The sequence below is a fragment of the Triticum urartu genome, chromosome 5A (assembly GCF_056163025.1).
Source record: "Triticum urartu cultivar PI428250 chromosome 5A, HENAU_Tu73, whole genome shotgun sequence".
Taxonomy (NCBI): Eukaryota; Viridiplantae; Streptophyta; class Magnoliopsida; order Poales; family Poaceae; genus Triticum; species Triticum urartu.
In genome coordinates, this window is record NC_141877.1 from 53,742,602 (window position 1) to 53,761,609 (window position 19,008).

Here is a 19,008-nt window from a genome sequence, read left to right on the forward strand (position 1 = left end):
CGGGTAGTCTAACCCAAGCCCTTGAACCTTTCAAGACAACGGGGCTGGCTGCGCCCCTCAAGACGTCAAGATAGGCCTCCGCCTTCTGGCGGCCGGTTGGCCGAGCGGCCGACTGGCCGAAGGCGGCCGAGTTCCAGAAGACGGCATCATGACAGGCCGACTCCTAGTGAGCGGCCTCCAGAAAGGCCGGCCCCTAGCAGTCGGCCCGTGGCGCCCTCAAAGTCTGCGCCCTCGTCAAGGAGACAAGACAGGGTATGGCTACAGCATAGCCATCCCCCCGAATCCAGGGCCGGGCGTGGCTACAGTGCCCCGTACAGCCGAAGATATCCGCACAAGGCGGCACTGTTGCCTCTCCCCCCAAACGTCACTCCTGACAGGCAGAGCCCTGTTCGCACGACGGCCTGTCGGTATGGCTTGCAGTCGGCAGGCCCTACCAGGCAGTGAGAGCCCTGAATACGGAGGAAGCCAGGGCAGCCGGACCTAAGGGAAGCCGGCTTCCAACAGTCGGCTTATCCCTCCCTCGGGCCCCGTGCGCCATCAATCAGATGGGACACGGTGTGGCTACAGTAATCGCCCACCAGGCGGCGGGACTGTAGCCACACTCCCCTGACCAAGCCTGCATCATTAGCATCATGGCTACAGTGATCAGCAGCCGGCAAGACCCGCGAGCGGCGGGAGCGGCCTCTCGGCTCCGTACCAGACCAGTCGGCATGGCCCACTAGGCGGCGGGCCCCAGTAGCCGGCGGAGAAGCCGGCTGCCGGAGACACTGACAGCCGGGTCCTACACCCAGCAGATTACCAATGTACCCCTGGGAGGGCTAGGCCTATATAAACCCCTAGGGCACCCATGCAAAGGGTTCCAACCTGTTAGAACTAGACTCACACCTAGAGGAGGAGAGAGCGTGCCTGCCTTCTTTCACCTCTAGAAAATAGCTCAAGGAGCACCATTGTACCACTAGTGCCTTAGTGATCATGCGGAGACTCCGCAAAGTAGGACAAGGGGTGTTATCTCCTAGGAGAGCCCCGAACCAGGGTAAAGTGCGCCGGCGTTCGTGTCTACGCCTCATCCCGCTTCCAGGCACCGGCGACGTCCTACTCGCTCCCACCATGATAAGCCATCCTTTGGCATATGTTACACCCAACCCCCGACATTTGGCGCCCACCGTGGGGCGAGGTGCACCATCTCTCGGAGACCTGCTTTGGACGGGAACATTGTTCCTTCCTAGCGAGCGCAGCCAGCCCGGCACGCCAAACGGCGTCTGCACCGACGCGCTGCGCGGCGCGGAGCTCGCGTGTGCGGCGAGCTGCCTCACCGATCTTGTTGGCGAGATTCGCCTCTCTAACGAGCCCGCGTCTGATGCGGGCACCGATGGCCCTGAGAGCCGCCTCATGAGCCTCCTCGATCCTGTAAGTGCATCTAGTGCCCCTTAGTGATTTTGGTTTATTGAAGACTTATAGGTTAAGGGACTAATGCGTTTGTGAGTGTACACAGGTCTACAAGTCTATGGAGTTTGATATTTACAGAGAAAGTCGACCCCTAAAAATGAAGTTCTTCGACCGAAGACTTTGGATTTATGAAGACTTTCTGAAGACTTTGAAAGTGAAGAAGTTGGTGTGACCTTGAAGACTTGGTATTCATTCGAGGAACATGAAGCGTGAAGACTTTTGTTTTCGTAGTTTCATTTTCTCTTTCTTGAGTCATAGGAAACACCCTACTATTAAAGGGGGTCGAGGAAATACTAAGGAAAAATTTCCATGTGATGCTCAACTCAAAATCCTACACCTACCAATCCCTTCAAGTGAAGCCATTGGAAATCTCATACAGTTCAGTCAATTTCTTCAGTGACAGACATGAAGTTCTTCTGGTCTCTGAGGAATTTGTCCTGACTGAGGAGTTAGGAATTCGCCAGTGCGGATTGCCTACACAGTGAGGAACATGATAGCCCTGAGGATTTTGCTACTCAAAATTCCGACCGTTGCTATGCTATGCGCCAGCTGTCCCAAAATATCTATCCACCTAACGGTCATATCATTGAAGGGCATTTATGTCTTATCATGTCGGGCTGCTCCCTAGGCTATAAATAGCCGCCCCCTACAACCACTAGTTGGTTGGCTGCCCCGAGAGAAACTGACACTTGTCATTTGAGCAAAAATCATCAAGTGAGGCAAAGAAAAACTAGAAACCAAACCCAAACACCTACAAACCCCAAGTGATTGAGCATCACTGAAGAGATTGATCCTGCATGGATCCGACGCTTGTTACCTTTGAAGAATGTGCTTCTTCCAGATGGTTAGGCGTCATGGTCTAGAGCATCCAAGTGGAATTGTGGATCACCGAGTGACCAAGTTTGTGAAGGTTCGGAAGTCACCTGAAGAGTTACCACGAGTGAGTGGGCGAGGTCTGTGTGACCTTAGATCAAGGAGAATATGGTGAGGACTGGGTGTCCTGAGCTACCTGTTTAGGACTGGGTGTCCGGGACTGTGTGTCCTCGAGTTTAAATACTCAGCCGCTCCAACCAGACGTACAACTGAGACAGAAGTTGGAACTAGTCTACCAAATCATTGTCTTCACCAAGCTTACTGGTTCCATTTCCTCAACTCTTTCATTTCCTCATAACTGTGTTGTGTGCTTGTTCATATCTGTGCTTGAAGACTTTGACTGAAGACTTCCTCAATTTCCTCAGTTCAATTTTTTCAGTCTGTTTGTCTTCATCTTGTGTTATCATGTGCTCACGCTACCTGTACTCTGTGCCTGTCTTCATTTCATCATGATGACCATGCTTGTATTCTGTCATGTTTACTTTTGAGTACTTATTCCGCTGCTAGTAGTTCTTTGCTAAGGAATTTCCTCACCGGCAAATTCCTCAGTGAAGAATTTCATAAAAATCGCCTATTCACCCCCCCTCTAGTCGATATAACGCACTTTCAATTGGTATCAAAGCAAGGTACTCCCTTGTTCTGTTTGATTTTGGTTTAACCGCCTGGAGTTTTATTTATGTCGACCGCAGGTATGATCAAGGTCTCTGCTGGGTGTCCTACCTTCGATGGGACGGACTACCCCTACTAGAAGAATAAGATGCGAATGCATCTTGAGGCAATTGATAACGATCTCTGGTATGTTGTGGAAAATGGTGTTCCCTCAGTCACACCTTCTCTGAATGCTGCTGATGTGAAGAGATTCAAGCAACTCGACTCCGAAGCGAACAATATCATATGTGGCCATCTGAGCAAAGGACAGTATGGCAGAGTGAGTGCTTTGGAGACAGCGAAGCTTATCTGGGACAGGTTGTCCAAAGTGAATGAAGGAGTCTCAACTCAGCGTGACTCTCGAGTTGATGTTGTTCGCAATCTCTTCAACCGCTTCAAAAGACTCGACAATGAAAATGTTCAACAAACCTTCAATCGCCTCACTGACATCTCAAATGAGCTTCAAGCACTTGGTGCCACTGACATCACCGACCATGAGGTGGTGAAGAAATTGCTGAGATTGCTTGATTCCTCATTTGACACTCTGGCATTGATGATACAAGAACGTGCTAATTACAAGTCACTTGATCCCGCTGATATTCTCGAGAGGCTAAATACTCATGAGTTCCAACTTGCTGAAAAGAGAGATCTCTATGGTTCAAGATATGGCAGATCACGTGCACTGAAGGCCAAGGCAGTATCTGAGTCCGAAGATGAAGACTTTAGTAGCAGCCTTGGTGATCTTGAAGAACTGAGCCATGATCTGGCTCTGCTCGTGAAGAAGTTCCAAAAGTTCTCAAGACGTGGTCGCCTTGGAAGACCCTCAAGGAGGAATGATTCCTCACTCAGTGACTACAAGAAGAGGCTTTTTCACAAGTGCAAGAAACCTGGACATTTCATTCAAGATTGTCCTCAGTGGGAAAAGGAATCAAAGAAGAAGAAATACAAGGATTAAAGTTCTGATGATGCGAAGAAAAAGAAGAAATCCACAAAATCTTCATCATCAAAATCCTCAAAGTCTTCAAATCACAAGAAGAGCAGCTCCAAGAAGGCTAGGGCATTCATTGGCAAGGAAATGGACTCTGAGGCTGAATCTGAAGAAAATGAGGAAGAGGAGACATCTGAGGAGTCCGAATCCAGAGTGGCGAGCCTAGCTCTCGCTACTGCATTCGTCAGCAAGTCTATCTTCAACACTAAAGAAAATGACCTCACCAACAAGGCTGATGAAGGCGATGATGACTACGCTCCCACCTATTGCTTCATGGAAAAGGGTGCCAAGGTACTCAAATATACCTCCTCTGAATCAAGCGAGAATGAATCTGATGAAAACCTTAAGCCCAGCTATTCTAAACTTGCTAAGATTGCTATAAAACAACAAAGGGCTTTAGAAAAGGTTCAAAACATGCTAGACAAAAGTGATGATATGTTGGGTGAAGAAATGGATTGCACTGAAACTTTGACTGAAAATCTTCAGAGACTTCAGTCTAAGCTTGACAAACTTCAAAGTCATCATAACACTCTCTTATCAGATCATGAGAAGCTTTCTTATGAATTTCTTCAAAGAAAGCAAGACCTTGAGAAGCTAAGAGTGAGTTATGAAGATCTTCAGAAGGAGCGTGATTCATTACTTGCTCAACAAATCAGCGCTTCTCAGGAAGAATTTGTTCCTCCATGTTTGAAATGCATTGAACGTGAATCTGCTAATTCTTCACATGAATGTTGAAATGCTGCTAATGGTTCAAATTCTTCAGATGCCTCTGCAATCACTAATTCCTCATCTGAGGACATTGCTAGTATCACTGACGATGCAGGGCTGAAGGAATTGTAAATGACAGGCATGTACAAAAGCGTCAAAGGGCATCAGACTCTTTGTGATGTGCTTAAAAAGAAAATCCTCAATAGGAACCCTAGGAAAGAGGGTATTGCCTTTGAGAGGAAACTCAATGCTGATGGTACATATTGGAAGCCTGAGCAGTACCCCAAAACTACATGGGTTGCTGCAAAGGGACCTCCAGTTGATCCATCTAACTTATCTGGATTTGCATGTGAATCTCCTCATTCTGATGATGAGTCATTTGACTCCAACTATAAACTGTTCAAAAATCAGAATGGTGAAGTATTTGCTAGATATGTTGGCACTAACTGCAGGAACGGTTCCCCTATGAAGAAAATCTAGGTTCCCAAAAGATGCCTCGAAAATCTTGAGGTGAATGTCATCATGACGCCACCTGTGAAGAATAGGAACCCCAGATCAAATTCTTCATATGGACCAAATTCTTCATATGGATCCAAGTCCTCATACGGATCATATTCCTCATATGGATCAAAGTCCTCATATGAACATCATCGTGCTAACCCTTCTGTTTCGCCGGGAAGATCTAAGGATTATGGATATGTGCATTATTCTTCAAATCATTATGTCCATAAGTCCTCGAAGAATTTCTGCATACTCTTATGCTTACTCTAACCCCTCTTATGTGAAACGAAATGGACTGGCTTCTATGCCATCCTTCTCGTATGGAGCTCGCAGAGTGATGAACTCTTTGCCACCCCTTCAGATGAGGGTGGTGAAGAAAAAGAACTAATCTCTTCTGCAGGGTCAGGTCTCCAGATGTACGTAATCGTCTGAAGAATTTGCTGGAGACCTGAGTATGCCTGATAGGACGCAGGATAATCATGAAGAAATGAACTTTCATTTCTCACGTCCTCATATTGCTTTATCTGTTCTTTTGATTGATGAAATTGATCTCATGAATTGATGCCATATTCTTCATTGATGAAGTATATGAGTTTGCAAGCTGCACTAATTCATCTGCAAGATGATCAACCCAAAGCCATTGAGTGGGTCCTCGATAGTGGATGTACGAATCACATGACTGGTGACAAGAACCTATTGATGGATGCTCCATTATCTCCGTCGCATCTGAAGCATATCATCTTTGCTAACAAAGGCAAAAGTCAGGTATTGGGTCTAGGTAAGGTTGCGATCACAAAGGATCGACACATGGACAAAGTCATGCTTGTTGAGTCCTTAGGATACAACCTTATGTCTATCTCAATGCTTTGTAATCTTGATATGGTTGTTGTCTTTGGCAAGTACCATTGTGTTGTGGTTATGGAAGCTGACAATTCCAAAGTCTTCGAAGGCTTTACGAGAGGAGACCTGTATATTGTTGATTTCTCTACAGGACCACAACCAGCCGTGTGCTTACTTGCAAAAGCTTCAAAAGGCTGGCTCTGGCATCGACGGCTTGGTCATGCAGGCATGAGGAATTTGCACACGCTTGCGAAGAAGAAGCATGTCATTGGCATTGAGAATGTCAAATTCCTCAAGGATCACTTATGTGGAGCCTGTGAAGCTAGAAAGATGACCAAGGCCAAGCATCCAGCAAAGACTATCATGACCACTACTCGACCATTTGAATTGCTTCACATGGATCTCTTCGGCCCTAATCATTATTCTGCTGTTTCAAATGAAGCATCTGAATATGGCTTTGTTATTATTGATGATTATTCTCGATACACATGGGTACACATTGTTACTTACAAACATGAAGTGCAGGAAATCTTCAAACGATTTTCCTCGAGGGCTTCAACCAACTTTGGAGTGAAGATCAAGCACATCAGAAGTGACAATGGCACTGAGTTCAAGAATTCTGGTCTCGATGACTATCTTGATGAACTTGGTATTACTCATGAGTTATCTGCTCCTTACACTCCTCAGCAGAATAGCATCGTGGAGCGCAAGAACGGGACTCTTGCTGAGATGGCTCGCACTATGCTTGATGAATAAAAAAAGGTTCGTCGATTCTGGATTGAGGCAATTGACACTGCGTGCCACATCATTAACAGAGTATATCTTCACAAATTCTTCAAGAAGACTGCCTATGAACTCCTCACTGATAAGAAACCAAATGTAAGTTATTTCAAAGTCTTCAGTGCTAAATGTGGGATTAGGGATCCTCATCACAACTCAAAATTTGCACCGAAAGCACATGAAAGTTTTATGCTTGGTTACGGAAAGGACTCGCACACCTACAGAGTCTTCAACAATGTTCTTCACAAGGTTGTTGAAACTGTAGATGTGCGGTTCGATGAAACTAATGGCTCGCAAAGAGAGCACCTACCTACTATGATAGATGAACCAGCGCCTGAGGAAACTATCAAATTCAAGGCTACTGAGGATGTCATTCCTACTTAAGAATCTGCTGAAGAATTCATTCCAGAACATGAAGAACGTCGAGCTAATGCACCTGAAGAAAATGCTGAAGAAAATGGTGCTGAAGAAAACGCTAATCAAATTCTTCAACGGCAACCAACTCATCCTCGTATTGCAAAAGAAGTGCAAGTTGAAAAGATCATCAATGACATCAAAGTGCCAGGTCCTCTCACACGCTCAAAAGCTTCACATTTATCTAACTTTTGTGGGCACTATTCTTTTGTCTCTATTACAGAGCGCACTAAGGTAGATGAAGCATTTCTGGAGCATGAGTGGATTCAGGCCATGCAAGAAGAATTACATCAGTTCGAGCTGAACAATGTCTGGGAACTGGTCAAACATCCAGATCCTCGCAGGCACAATATCATCGGCACAAAGTGGATCTACCGCAACAAGCAAGATGAAAATGGCCTTGTGGTGAGGTATAAGGTGCGACTTGTAGCTCAAGGCTACACACAAGTTGAAGGAATTGATTTCGGTGAAACTTTTGCACCTGTTGCTAGACTTGAGGCTATTCGCATATTACTTGCTTATGCTAACCATCATGATATCACTTTATATCAAATGGATGTGAAAAGTGCATTCCTCAATGGTAAGCTTGAGGAAGAAGTATATGTTGCTCAACCCCTAGGTTTTGAAGATCCAAAGAATCCTGACAAAGTCTTCAGACTCAACAAGGCCCTCTATGGCCTCAAGCAGGCCCCACGGGCGTGGTATGATACTTTGAAGGAATTCCTCATGACGAAAGGCTTCGAACCTGGTTCACTCGACCCTACTCTTTTCACTAAATCTTATGATGGTGAATTGTTTGTGTGTCAAATATATGTTGATGATATTATCTTTGGCTGTACTGACCAGCGTTATAGTGATGAATTTGCCTATATGATGAGTGAAGAATATCAAATGTCTATGATGGGAGAGTTGAAATTCTTCTTAGGTCTTCAAATTCGTCAACAACACAATGGCATATTCATATATCAGGAGAAATACCTCAAGGATGTACTGAGGAAATCTAGCATGCAAGATTGCAAAGGCGTCAAAATTCCTATGCCCACAAATGGCCATCTCTGCACTGATGAAAATGGTATTGACTTCGATCAAAGATATACCGCTCCATGATTCGTTTTTATTGTACTTATGTGCATCTAGGCCAGATATAATGCTCAATGTTTGCATGTGTACCCGATTTCAAGCTACACCGAAGGAATCACACCATAAGGCTGTGAAGCATATTCTTCGATATCTAGCTCACACACCAACACTTGGATTATGGTACCCCAAGGGCTCGTCTTTTGATCTCATTGGATATTCTGACTCTGACTATGCTGGTGATCGTGTGGACCGCAAGTCAACATCTGGTACATGTCATTTCCTCGGACGATCTTTGGTCTATTGGTCCTCAAAGAAACAGAACTGCGTATCACTATCTACTGCTGAAGCTGGGTATATTGCCGTTGGTTCTTGCTGTGCTCAATTTTTATGGATGAAGCAAACTCTCAAGGACTACGGCGTCAACATGAAGAATGTGCCTCTCTATGTGACAATGAGAGTGCCATCAAGATTTCTCACAACCCAGTTCAGCACTCAAGGACAAAGCACATTCAGATTCGTCATCATTTTCTTCATGATCATGTGTTGAAGGGCGACATTTCTATTGAGCATGTGAAGACTGAAGAACAGCTAGCCGATATCTTCACAAAGCCCTTGGATGAGAAGAGATTTAGCAAGTTGCGATGTGAGCTAAATATCCTAGAATCTTCGAATGTTCTTTGAAAAGGACACTCATCCTAACACCTATGCAAAATTGATGACTTAGATCTGCAACACATGAAGAAATGTTTTTCTTCAATCAATGAAGAACGACACTCTTAATGTGAAGAAATTAACGAAGAATTTGATTCTCAGAACCCTACGATAATTGTACGCGGTGTCTGAAATCATCATTCTTATATGGTGGGTCACGACACCACCAAAAGTTGAAATTCCTCAATTGTTCATATTCTTCAACTTTGCATTGTCTTCACAGTTTCCATCGTTTTTCTTCATTGGCTATATATATATGAGTTTATGTCCTCTACAACATTCACTTATTGCTAATTCTTCAAGTTGTTTTTTTTTCTGCTAAGTGAATGTGATCAGACCCTTCCCCTCTATGCTATACTCAACCCAATCTATTCACAAATTCTTCATGTGCGTTCTATTTGAAACTCGTTCAAAATCTTCACTGTGTCCTTGTCAGCTGAAGAAATTGCGAACGGAACTTTAAAACCTATCTTATCTAAATTTTCGGCTTTGCCGCTCAAACCGTTCCGCATCCCACGATATACTTATCCACTCACCCACGATCTAACACGATCCCCACCTCTCACTATGTGGGTGACACATGTCATGCGAATGAGAAGGGTCAGGGGCACGTTCGTCCAATTTCTTCGGGCGAGCAGTTTTTCACCGTGGCTATAAATACCCCTCCATCCCTTCCTCACTTCTTTTACCCCGCTCGATCTCTCTCCAGCTTGAGCGTCTCAAACCCTAGCGCCGCCGCTACTTCATCGCCGCCGGTGAGGAAGTGCTTCACTGCCTCGACCTCGTCGCCGATGTACTCGTGTCGACTGCGGAAATCTTCACTCCGCCGCCACCATAGCCGTCTTCCTCCGCCAAGTTAGGGCGTGGAATATTTGCACAGACGAACTTCACTTCTCCTCACTCCAGTTCATCGTGTTCTTCGTCCAGGGTAATTAAAAGTTACTTTTACTGCCCTCGTTGATTCGAATGATTATCTACAAAATCTTCAAAGGTGTTTTTATTCATAGATTCACACACTAAACACCTCACAAGTCATCTGCTCTTGATTCGCTTCTGTAAGCATCATTTTTCTTCAAGATTCCTCAATTGTGTGTATCTTCGATCTATACAACTCTGGAACCTAAGACAAAGAACGCTTAGTGAAATTCTTCAAGACTCATCTGGTCAAATTCCTCAAACTTGTTCTTTTTGAAAAACCTTCTGAGAACGCATATGACCTCTCCAAATTCCTCGCAACTATACTCTGTTCACAGGTACTCATGTCAGCTACTGAATCACTAGGTTCTCATCAACTTACTCATTTGCAGCGTTCCTCGAAGAAAAGTTGCATACTTCTTCAGAGAATTCAATTGACCAAATTCCTCAACTGAATAAAATGGCTGACGGTAAGAAGCCACAGAAGGGAGGAAAGAGGCCTGAGGTCAATACATCATTTGAGATCCCTGATGAAATATATGCTGGGTACAGCACACCTACTGAGGAAACTAAAAATCAGCGCAAGGTGCGCATTCAGAAAATAGAAAGGAGATGGGCAAGAGAGTGGAGGGAGTACAGGTATGTAACTCCAAAGTACATGAAGAAATTCGCACTCAATCCTCCATTCCCAAGAGCTCCATTGGCACCTGGCCAAATCGCTGATCCCACTAGCCTCAAGCACAGTGAGGACTATCCTGATGAATGGGCCAAGCGCTAAGCCAAGTTGGCTAAGCAAGCCAAAGAAGCAGTGAGGAAATTTAATGAAGACTCTGCTGCTATTGCTGCCTCTGCTGAGGCCTTTGCTGTCAAGCCAAAGAAGGCTATGTCAAAGAAGCCTGCGCGCAAGCCAAGTGCTTCACCAACAATGCCCTCACGGCCAGAATCCTCAAAGCCCTCACGGCCAGAATCCTCAAAGCCCTCACGGCCAATTCCTCATGCTGCTCCTGTTCCTTCAAAGTCCTTAGCTCCTCCGCCAAAGCCCTCAGCTGTTCCCACTAAATCCTCAGCACCTGTGCATCTCGCCTCGTGCCAAAGTACTGTAGGCATCTCCATTGCCTCAGGTGTCTCAGCTAGTTCCTCAGCTGCACCAAGTTCCTCAGCTGCCCCCTCACTACTGAAGACAAAGGCCACTGCTGGACGAGGTCCTCGCCCAAGTCCTCAGAAGAAACAAGTCGCTTTCCAAGTGCCGTCTGATGAAGACGAAGCTGATGATGAAGAACTTGCAGAAATCATTAGAGACAGGCAAGTTAGGGCCGCTAGAGCCAAAGGAACAGAGGTGCCACTGCTTTTGGATCCCAAGTTGATCCTCGACTACATTGATGTTTGGCACAAGGACCCCAACACTCTCATGCCTGACTTCAAGCTGACTCCTGGCCAAAGTCACATGCTTGCCCACTTCATTCAAGAAAAAAGTGGAAATTTGAGAAGGCCACGCAGATCAAGAAAGCGAAGTACAAGAAAAAGCGCTATCTGAAGAAAAAAGTTGTCTCTATGACAACTCAAGAACTTGTCACTATTCAAACTGAGATCAAGAAACTCAGTGATGACTTTGATGCATATCACGCTGATTGTCTTGGAGCCAAAGTTCGTTTTGTGACACTTGTTGATAACCTCACTTCCAATGTTGCTGCCCCAACGCAATAGGAAATTCCTCAGGGTGAAGCTTCTGCTCAGCCTACCGAAGAAAATGCCAGCACCGCTGATGACAATCAGGCTGCTGAAGAAAATGTGAGTTCCAGGGCTGATGACTGCATTCCAGCCACTGAAGAAATTGCCAGGGCACCCACCAGTGGTGCCCCTGAAGAAAATGAAGAAAATCAACCAGATTCCTCAGCTGCTCCTGCGCCAACTTCAACTCCAATCCCTCCATCTGCATCAGATGTGAAGAAGACCAAGGCTGCAGAGCGTGCTACAGTGAAGAAAAGGAAAGCATCAGCTGCTTCAGATTCTTCAGCTCCAAAGAAAATGAAGCCTATTACAAGTTCATTTGCAAATCCCATTGATGTTGTTCCCATCTCAACCAGGCCATCAAAGGACCTTGTTCCTTTTAATGAAGAATATATGATCCCCAGCGGATCAGATGAAGAAACTCCTTCTGCTGCTTCGTCAGAGCAGATTGATGAAGAAATTGAAGTGGATGCGATCCCTTCAACACCTGTCATCTCCTCGCCCATGCCTCAGTTCACAGCTGAAGAGGCTGGTGTTGAAGAAATGGAAGCTGAAGATGTGGATATTGGGTGTACTACACCAGTGATGACTGATGACTTTTGGGACAGCCAGCACCCCAATTCTCCACTCTTCACCCCTCTACAGCAAATTCCTTAGTCCCCCACACAAACTATTCAAATTGGCTCTGAAGAAACTCATCCCACTGCATTTGTCCATGAGTAAATTCCAGCCACTAGCGCTGAAGAAAACTTCTGCTGCTAAACAGCTAAAGACGTAGACTGCCACTGAAGAGGAACCAGAAATTCCTCAGCCTGAAGAACCTGCGATTGAGATTCCTGAGGTCGTGATGCAACTCACTGACACTCCTATGCCGAAGCCAAAGGATCCATTCTCACGCAAGCAAAAGTTCAAGGCTGATGATTTCTTGGGCGAGCATGTATTCTTCGAAGATTACAACCCATATAACTCTGCTCGCATTAGGAAGAGGCATTTCTGGACTGCTAGTCAAGCCAATTTCTATTCCTCAGTGTTGTTCAACAAGGAGAAAATCTTCTACCATGAGCATATTCCTCACGTGGATATGGAATCTCTGCCGTGCTTCGCACCAGTCCTTAGTGTTCTTCACGACGCTGGACTGCTAAACTTTTGCTCTGACATCTGCGATTGGAATGAAGAACTAATTCTTCAATTCTATGCAACGCTGCACATCACAGGAGATGCTGAAGATGTGAATTCATGGGTGCTGGACTGGATGTCTGAAAACACTCACTACACTGCATCAGCCTCTGAATTGCTTCGTGCTCTACCACTCAGTCCTCCCCTTGAAGAAGCTCGCTGCATCTACAGTGAACCTGAGCTCACACATCATTACATGCAGGTGCTGATGAAACCTTTGAAGCCAGGTCAAGCACCAAGAACCAAATTCCTCGTGAAGGAATTGCTATACGTGCCAGAACTGTCTATCGTATTCTTACGAGGACAATCAGTCCTATCAAAGGCCACGACTCATCTGATGAGGAAATTGTTGGCATCATGAAGAATCTGGTATTCAACATCGTTCATGGCATTCCTGTCAATTATCACGATTTCTTCATGAGGACTATGGCAAATATTGCACTGTCTCCGTTTGAGCTGAAGCCTTATGCACCTTGGATTATGAGATTCCTCAGGACAAGGTCTTCACTCAACTACAAAGCTGATTTTCAGAATCACCTTAGTTACTTGCCCCCAATTGAAGTCCTCAACCAGGCATATTCCTCAGTTGATGGAAAGGGCAAGGCACCAGCTGTAATAGATGAAGGCATTCGTCCATTGGATGGTCAGTTTCGCAAAGCTGCATCTTATTCCACCAATGATGACTCTGCCAATGCACCCAAGTCCACTCCTCAAGCCACTGCTCCGCGCGTGATGACTGATCGTGAACTTCTGCTTAGTCTTCACCAGAAGGTGGATCGAAATCACAAATGGGTCAAGCGTCAGTTTGGTTCACTTCTTCACAACATGACTGCCACACACAATGCAGTGAAGAAAAACCATTACTACCTCCATCAAGTCTTCGGTCACACCTGGGCAATCCTGTCACATTTGTATGGTGAAGACGATCTGAAGAAAATGGGTCTCAAAGAAGATTTTGACTGGTCTACACCTCCACCGAAGAAATTCAAGAAGGTCAAGGTTCCTTCTCTGGTGGCCAGCTCATATTCTTCATCACGCGACACTGATGAACATGAATACTTGGACGACACTGCGGCAGGCCCTACTACAACAAACGACCCCAACAACACTGGCGCTCCTTCATCAACTTGATATTCTTCAGGGGCGTTAGTCCTCATATTCGATCCTTTTGGTCATTTGATGACAAAGGGGGAGAATTTTGAGTTAGTCTTCAAGCGGGTCTTTCTATATGGGCGTTTTTTTTGTTAAGTTACAACTCTCGTTCTTCTGAGACATTATTGGATCGAGTTGTAATCTTAAACCCGATGGTGCTCTGATAATTTTGATAAGTTTTTCTGCATGCTTATTCCTCATATATGCTAATGCACGCATGCTAAATTACATCAGTCACCATATTTCTTCATGCATTTAAAATTCTTCATTGTGATATGTCAAATGCGTGTATGAATTACAAGATATAGGGGGAGATCTCCATGATTCAATTCTTCAAGTGTGCATTGCTTCAAAAGCAAATTCCTCACTATGCACATCTTCAGGGGGAGTTCTTCTATATCTTGCAATCAAATTCCTCAACAACAGTACTCACACTTCATATGTTTATCCCCGTTGAAAACTTAACCTATATTGGCATCAATAACCAAAAAGGGGGAGATTCTAAGTGCATCTAGTGCCCCTTAGTGATTTTGGTGTATTGAAGACTTATAGGTTAAGGGACTAATGCGTCTATGAGTGTACACAGGTCTACAAGTCTATGAGGAGTTTGATATTTACAGAGGAAGTCGACCCCTAAAAATGAAGTTCTTCGACTGAAGACTTTCGATTTTTGAAGACTTTCTGAAGACTTTGAAAGTGAAGAAATTGGTGTGACCTTGAAGACTTGGTATTCATTCGAGGAACATGAAGCGTGAAGACTTTTGTTTTCGTAGTTTCATTTTCTCTTTCTTGAGTCATAGGAAACACCGTACTGTTAAAGGGGGTCGAGGAAATACTAAGGAAAAATTTCCATGTGATGCTCAACTCAAAATCCTACACCTACCAATCCCTTCGAGTGAAGCCATTGGAAATCTCATACAGTTCAGTCAATTTCTTTAGTGACAGAGACGAAGTTCTTCTGGTCTCTGAGGAATTTGTCCTGACTGAGGATTTAGGAATTCGCCAGTGCGGATTTCCTACACAGTGAGGAACATGATAGCCCTGAGGATTTTGCTACTCAAAATTCCGACCATTGCTGTGCTATGCGCTAGCTGTCCCAAAATATCTATCCACCTAACGGTCATATCATTGAAGGGCATTTATGTCTTATCATGTCGGGCTGCTCCCTAGGCTATAAATAGCCGCCCCCTAAAACCACTAGCTGGTTGGCTGCTCCGAGAGAAACTGACACTTTTCATTTGAGAGCAACCCATCCTCTGAGGACTTTGAGCGAAAATCATCAAGTGAGGAAAATAAAAACTAGAAACCCAAACCCAAACACCTACAAACCCCAAGTGATTGAGCATCACTGAAGAGATTGATCCTGCGTGGATCTGACGCTTGTTACCTTTGAAGACTATGCTTCTTCCAGATGGTTAGGCGTCATGGTCTAGAGCATCCAAGAGGAATTGTGGATCGCCGAGTGACCAAGTTTGTGAAGGTTCGGAAGTCACCTGAAGACTTACCACGAGTGAGTGGGCGAGGTCTGTGTGACCTTAGCTCAAGGAGAATACGGTGAGGACTAGGTGTCCTGAGCTGCATGTTCAGGACTGGGTGTCCGGGACTGTGTGTCCTCGAGTTTAAATACTCGGCCACTCCAACCAGACGTACAACTGAGACAGCAATTGGAACTGGTCTACCAAATCATTGTCTTCACCAAGCTTACTGGTTCCATTTCCTCAACTCTTTCATTTCCTCATAACTGTGTTGTGTGCTTGTTCATATCTGTGCTTGAAGACTTTGACTGAAGACTTTCTCAATTTCCTCAGTTCAATTTCTTCAGTCTGTTTGTCTTCATCTTGTGTTATCCTGTGCTCACGCTACCTGTACTCTGTGCCTGTCTTCATTTCATCATGATGACCATGCTTGTATTCTGTCATGTTTACTTTTGAGTACTTATTCCGCTGCTAGTAGTTCTTCGCTAAGGAATTTCCTCACCGGCAAATTCCTTAGTGAAGAATTTCATAAAAATCGCCTATTCACCCCCCTCTAGTCGATATAACGCACTTTCAGATCCGCTCCACGTCGCCAGCGAGCCTGCTGCTGACTTGGAGTCGGTTGGCTCCACCGACCCGATGTTGGTCGACTCCGACACGGCATCGCTCGACGCATTCCCCTCCACGTGGTGGTCTACGATGAGCCGCTTCCTCGCGCGGACAGCAGTGGCAACACCGTCACGGAGGTGCTCGTCATCAGCCATGACGAGCACCCTGGCGGAGGTGGCCAGGACCCGTTGCAGACGGCAATGCAAGACCTGGCTGCGCCTATCCCGGAAGACACACTACAAAAAAATACACTTCCGTGATGATACGTGTTTGTCACAATAGGTCGCGTTTTCTGTCATGCATGTACATCCATGAAAAATTTATGACAGAATCAAGATAATCATACCTGTGCTGTCATAGAAGTGTTCCATGACATTGCCAAAATTATCATCACGGAAGTGTCCACTTCCATGACGATAAATCGCGCGTCACAGAAGTGCTTTCGTCAAGGGTGACCGACACGTGGCATCCACCGTAGAGGAACGACGTTAAGCTATCGGGTCGGATATTGGATTCGATAACCCGTTAACAGCCACGACCAATGCCGATTCTCCACGTGTAAAATTCTCATTGGCTGACGGATCCACGCGCCAGCTCCGCGTTGGCACAGGTGTCATTCATCCAACGGTCGAGATGGGCCTATGATATGTTGACACGTGGACCGGCCCAAAAGTGGCCCAGAAAGATTAAATAGGCCGGCCCAACCGAAGGCCTGTAAGATTTAGCGGACCATAATGGGCCGGCCCAGCTAAAGGCCCACAAAATTTAGCGGACCATAATGGGCCGGCCCAGCTAAAGGCCCACACGATTTTGCAGACCATAATGGGCCGGCCTAGCTAAAGGCCCACAAGATTTTGCGAACCACAATGGGCCGGCCCAGCTAAAGGCCCATAAGATTCTGCCGACCATAATGGGCCGGCCTAGCTAAAGGCCCAACATTCTTTGTCAAATCGGCCCATCAACGGCCTGTCCTAAACTTGTCATCAACGCGGCCCATGGTCACTTCTGGCCCGTTAATAGTCCACTAAGTAATTGGGCCGAATTACGGCCCGGTGTATTTTCGGCCTGTTAAAGGTCCGGCTTCATTTGGGCCCATTTACCGGCCATCAAAACTTTCGGCCCATAAACGACCGTGAAGGATTTGGGTCATGTTCGGCCATGTCTGACATTCGGCCTGTTAGAGGCCCACTATAGCTTTGGGCCACTTTTGGCCTGTTGTCATTTTTCGGCCTGTTAACGCCGGACGTAAACCATGGGCCATATGTGGCCCAACTTCATATCGGGCCCATTAACGGCCCATATAAAAATGATGATAATCTAGCCCGACCGAAGTTCTGGCCTGTTAAAGGCCCGTGTATTAGGTCGGCGCATTTACGGCCCGTCCGAATTTCGGCCTGTTAAAGTCCAGTGGGTTATTTGGCACAATCAGGGCCCAATCTCACTTTCGGTCTATTAAAGGCCCATGTATTTTATGGGCTCGAGATATTTACACCTGCAAACGGCCTATTTTACTGAGGGCCCAAATTATGTTTAGGCCTGTTAAAGGCCCACTATGGGCACAGGCCTACCAGAAAAATATGAAAGCTTATGCTGATTTAGGCCCAGATATTTTTAGTGGGCTACATGCCAATTTCGGCCCGTAATCGTTTTTAGCCCAATTGGAATGGGCCCGACAAATGTTGGCATGTTGGGCTCCAATGAAGGTTTTGGCGGAATACATTACTAAGATAAACCTACACTATACAAAAGTAGCGTCGTAATTACTGCAGCCTGAGGCAGCATCATAAATGTTGTATCACAACAAAATAAATTCCAACCATACAACAAAAGGCCTGTTGGCATAAAGTTTACAGTCCTTCCAGATAAAAGCACCATCAGATGTATAGAAGCACAGATCATTTGACCTGAGTGCTAATGTTTTAGGCTGTAGAATCTGATGGAGTAGCATGATCTCCACCTTTTTTCCGCCATTGCTCTTGAACAATGAAGCGAATGTCTGATAGTCTGGTTTCAAAACCATTCATATCTTGACGACATTTCTCAACCACTATTCTTGTTTCCAAAACAACGTCCATTAGGGATTGGACTTGTGTCTGGAGCACAGATATATCACTCTGTCTAGCAGGAAGATTTTGTTCAGTAGGCGATTTGGACAAGGTTACCTTGACAACCAACCCAGAATTACATAGGAAGGTGCTTTTTGCACTGTTAGTGGAGAGATACTGACGCACTGCAGCAAGAGGTGACATTGTGCCTGTAGTAGCCTCGTCACCTTCAGGTGGTTGTGGCTGTTCAATCATTTGTTCCATAGCTTCCTGAAAGTTTGAACTTGTAGATTAGTGTACCAGATAAGTTACTAATGAGACAAAAACAAACAAAGTAGGTTAAACGTTTATACATAACTTATTTTGGTGAACTACTGTAATACATTAGCATGTATTGTAGTGCCAACTACATAATAAAATCACTTTCGGAACATATGTCCATGTAGCATGCCTACTGTATTGTCTATTTCCTCACATTCATTGACATCTAAGGATAAAGAGACATGGTTTAAAGTAGGATGAACATAGTATGGCATCATTCATATCATGGGCAAACAGATATAAAACAAACATGCTATTTTATCATTGTGTGCGCACGTGAACATAACAACTAGATTATAGATCAAGACCAAAAGAATATCCTTCATCTCTTTTGAACCATGTAAGGTGAAATGATACGTTAAGACAACTGTGAATAAAAGTGAATAGAGTAACTAACATTGGCTGCAAACCAAGTAGTTAAATGAACATATCACAGTACCAATCAGTTCAAGGCAGGAGGAGTAAGGACTTACAACAACGGCTTGAACTGGTGTGCTCATGCCCTTCATCTTGCGGGTGTGGCAATCCTTGAAGATTTGCACTGCATTCGGTTCAGGTTCTTTTTGGTCCGCACGGGATTTCCTCTGTACTTGGAACA